This window comes from Coffea eugenioides, chromosome 9, assembly GCF_003713205.1.
Source record: "Coffea eugenioides isolate CCC68of chromosome 9, Ceug_1.0, whole genome shotgun sequence".
NCBI lineage: Eukaryota > Viridiplantae > Streptophyta > Magnoliopsida > Gentianales > Rubiaceae > Coffea > Coffea eugenioides.
The window spans coordinates 35763232-35768265 of NC_040043.1; positions in this window are offsets into that span (position 1 = coordinate 35763232).

Genomic DNA, 5034 nt, shown 5'->3' on the forward strand with positions numbered 1-5034 from the left:
GAGATTGGTACGGACTAGCATATTATAGTTTTTGAACGTTTGCGATTGTACTCGCGCTAGTCGCTCGATTAGGGTTGAATGTATTTAGAACTTACATCTTTTGATATATTTGGGATTGTATGGATGTTTGAGATAGAAATGAATGTATTTGTACGTTCCAAACTTGGGACCTATTATTTCCTTCATTATTGAGGTTGCACTCTATTTTCTTGACGTGAATGAGTGAGTCCTGGCGAGAGTTGGGCAGGCAGTCTGCTAAACCCTAGGGTATGCCCTAGGGAGAGGTGGGGTCGTCACACTCATCCACTCATCAAAAAAAAAAAAAAACTCTCCAATCTTGACTTGCTCAACTTCCGACCTCTTTGACCTTCAATCACAGCTGCCCCCACTTCAACCCAATTCAACAATCCCTCTTTTTCTCTACCTAAAATGTCAACCAAGTTCCCTTCAACTCTTACTTTTATACCCTAAACCACCCACCATCACTCTTTACCATGCGAAGAACAACCTATCAGAATACTTATTCTTAGACCTGTAAACGATCCGAATCCAATTGAGTATCTCATATTTGAGTTTTGTTCATTAAACGATTCGAACAAGATTCGTGTTCGTTCATTAACTTTCGAACTCCAAACTTGTGTTCATGCTCGGCTCATTAAGCAAAGTTCATGCTCGGCTCATTAAGCAAAGTTCATGTTCGAGTTTGAGTTCATCTTTGGCTCGTTCAAACATGCTCGAAAAGCTCGAATCCAGATTATTTTAAGCGTTAAATATGCCATACAAATCATTAATCATCATCAAAAACAACTAAAGCACTAAGTGACTAAATTCCATGATTCATTAACTACATAACCAACATTAACATAAAAAAAACAAATAAAACAAAGCAATTTGTCCTCCAAATATAAAAGTCCAGCCATAAGACAAGTACAAATTAGCATCCACTTCACAATTTGACTACTAGTACATCCACTTGAATGCATTAGCCATGGTAGAGAACATGAAGTAGTTGGACCAAATTCATTATAGTTGATAGCGGCTAGGTGGACTATGTGAGGAACCTCCGTAAAACTTATTTATTTTTTGAACCCCTATTTTTGGCTTAATTAATTATTATTGGATATTTGGCCAACGAATATATTTTTCCTATCCCTATTAAGACCTTAATTACATGGAATTATAGCTTCATTTTATTTTTTTAAAAGTGACTTGTTTTCAAAAATTAATTTTTTTTTGGAAGGTTCGTTCGTGAAAAAGTTTGAAAACGCGTTTGGGAAATTTTTAACCGTTTTGAGAGCACAATGTAGACACCAAAATTTTTAGTGTATTTTTATTTATATTATTTTTTTTATTTGTTATGTTAGTTTTTATTTGGCTTTTAGTCCTTTTATTTTTGTTTAAGTCATTTTGGGCATAGAATTTTTTTTGAAAAAAAAAGAAAAGAAAAGAGAAGAAAGAAGAAGAAAAGAAAAAGGAAAAACCCGTGTGCGGGTTTTAGGCAGTTTAGCAAGTTCTAAAAAAAAAAGAAAAAAAGGGGAAACCCGCATACGGGTTTCAGGCTGCTTAAAAAAAAAAAGAAAAAGAAAAAAAAAGCTCATGCACCATGCTGCACTGGATTCTAGCCCTTTCTTCATGTTACAACTTAAGAAAACACACGGGCAAATTGCAGAAAAAGACAGCTTAGCCCATTTCATTTTCCGCCGTTTCTCCATTGTGTTTCCTTTACCCTTGGATTACCTTGACTTCATCCTACCTGGCTCTCATCTGGAAGGGAGAACGATCGGATGGCCATAAAAAGGAGGTGAAATGGGACTTATCAGGAGCCGTGAAGATCAGGGTTGAGAGGATATAAAAGAGAGAGAGTTCGGAGAGAATAAAGGGGGGATCAGGAGCAAAAGAAAGAAAAAAGAGAAAAGCCATGACGGCTGGGGGGAAGGACGGCGGGGAGAGCTAGAAAGAAAACAGATAGGAGGGTTTACGGGCTAAGAGATAGAGTAGGAGAGGCGACGAGAGAGAGAGGATCAGAGAGATAGAAACAAAGAAAAAAGAAACGGAAAGCTTCTTTAGAAACCCAGGAGGGCCGAGAAGGGTTTTAGAGAAAAAAGAGCTTTGTGAGGCAGGGGAAAAGAAAGCAGAGCAATCGCTGCTCATTGCCACCACCGCCCACAAACCTCCATAACCACCTCCCGCGAACCTCCCACCACCAGTCCGCATTTGCTGCTGCTGCTGTCCGTCGACCACCACCAGCACCACCACCACCCAGGTTCAAAATAACTTCAGAAACTGAGAGCACTGTAAGTTTTCTCCTTAAGATTCAGTTCCTTTCAAGCTTTTGAAGCATGTCTTCCGTGATTTTGCTTATGGCTATATTTCTGTTGGGATACTCATTTTCTGGTTTGGGTTAAATATCTTTAAGGGCTAGAGTTGAAGATTTCGACAGGTTTCATGGCACTTAGTGGTGTTGTTTTGTTGCATCTTATGGAAACACTGAAGTTAAATCTATCCAGTTGTACGTTACTTCGCATGCACTTCGTGGTTGGTTAGCTTAGAGTTGCAGATTTGAAAGTTGGAAACGTTCGTTGTTTTGCTGGAAATTTTAGTCTATGCTGGAGTCTAATGTTCACTGGAAATTTTAGTTATGCTTAGCAAAGAATTTTCACACTTGCACCAAATAACCCAGTGTATGAAGAACAGTTGCTGTTTTGCTTTCATGTTTGCTCACCTTATGTTGTCTACGCTGGTTCCATAAGTCACTAACCAGATGCATGAACTGTCAAATCATTTCTGGTTTGATGTTTGAGATCATAACTTTGCTGTTTGGTTGGAAATTTGGCCGTGTTTTACATCTGATGAACCCCCCAAAGCATAGCTAAGGGTAACTGGAAAATTGCAGCGCTTTATTCCTTTCTTTGGCTGATATTTCTTGTATCTCTGGTAGTCACCAATCCAGATTTTCTGTTTTAGTCTTGTAATGAAAGTGTCACTCGAATTGGTTGATGATTAGGGGTGATGTCTTATGGTTGTTGATGTTTGTTGGTGATGTGTTTGGTGGGTAATGAATCATAGCAGAAATTGTAAAAACTCCATAGCCGAAAGGTTGCAGAAGCTTGTTTCGTGGCTTTAGCATGGACTTTGCATGAAATAATTCTCTGAAAATTGCACTTTGACCCCCTAAGTCTCCCTTTGTTTTACTATGACCCAACCAATTGAATAATGTCCTCAAATTTGGTCCTTGGCAGCTTCAATCTTTCAACTCAATTGCTTGTTTGCTTCAATTAATTACCATGCTTCGTTTAGATTGCACTTAATGCATGAGTTTAAGAACTTTGTGTCCAAGTGAGCTTGTGTTTACCTACTCTCTTTAATTTTTCCAAATAAATTGGTACCTTGACCTTTTCTTTGTATTTTTGAGGGCAAATAAGTGATTTCAATTCATTGGGGCCCAATTGCAAGGGAAGTAACCTCTATCTCCTTGATTTTCATTTCTCCTATGTGTTCCAACGTGCTAAGTGAGAATTGCATGTCTACTTTGCTTTCCTTGCTTTTCCTTAATTCCTTGATTCATTCCATTTACTTTTGCTTTTATTAAGTTATTCTTTTATGGGGTATGTGTACACCTCTTGGCTTGTAATAGATAGGGCTTGGAGAGCAATTTTATCCATTTTTCCCCTTCCCCTTTTGTTTTAGTTAGCAAATGTAATAGGTTCATTAGCTTGATTGCTTGCTTTCGTTGCTACGTGTTAATTTGCTTTATTAGGCTCTTGCATCTAGTCGAGCATGCTAAGTGTTATGTGCTATGTGTTTATAGGTGATTGGCATGTCTACTTGCTTTCTATAGTCATAGATGAATATGATGGATGAATGCACGTCACCACACTAGTCCAACGCTAGTTGTGGCTCATTGCTCCGTTTTCCACTAGTCCAATGCTAGTAGGAATTCCTAGATATGGGCTAGTCCAACGCTAGACCCTTAGGTATCTCTTCTTGTTAGTACACATTTGCATGTTTCACTACATTTCATGCATTTTTCTTAGTTTTTTTAGCATTTGGCATGCTCCTCCAATCCTTTCCCCTTCATTTTAGGTTTTTGCATCCTCATGCTAGTTATAGGGTACATTTGCTTGAGAGTCCCCTTTCGGTAAGGGAAACGAGCGAGTGTGGCTACAAAATAGCCTTAGCACGCTAGTTCTTCCTTCTAATCAAAGGGAAAATTAAAATCGTGAAGTTAGGAGTCATTCCCGTACCCGACTTGATGCATTCCTCTAGGTTCATACTCTCTCATTTTATCATATCACTTCCTCACTTTCTTTATCCACATTCTCTCACTACTTATATTTTTCTCAATCCACATGCCATGTTCACACACTTTTCATCTTTCCCTATCACTTATTTATTTTCTACCTCACAAATTGCACCCAATTGCACTTATATATTTACCACCATTATACCATATTTTTATCCACTTGCACACATACACCTTCATTTTTCTCAATTGGCACACATGCACTTTTCTTACATTTGCACACATACACTTTTCTTTCATTTGCACACTTGCACTTACATTTGTATTTTTTATTATATTTTATTTTTGCATTCCTCTTACATTTTCACACTTGCATTCATATTTGGGTCTTCATTTGCATTACCCGTGACCTCTATGAGAGTTTTCCTTATTGGCCATCACAACTCATGTGATTGGGACCAAAAAGCCTCATAAGAGACATTTTAGATTTAGGATTGCATTTTTTTTCATATCCATTAGTCATATCCAACATGCAACACATACTTTGGGTAGAAGAAATTAGGAAAAGTGGGGCTAAGTCACGCAACTAGCTTTGGCTAGGGTAAGGGAGTGCCTTAGGCTTTGCCTTTGCCTTCTCCCTTATCAAATGTGACCCCCGATCCATTTCTTTGGTTACGTAGACCTAAAAGTTCTTTAAAAAGGGTTTGTTTGCTTTTCTTTCCAAAAAATCACTTTTTCTTGGGTGACTTGGTACACCCTAACTCTATACCAAGTGGCGACTCCATTTTCCA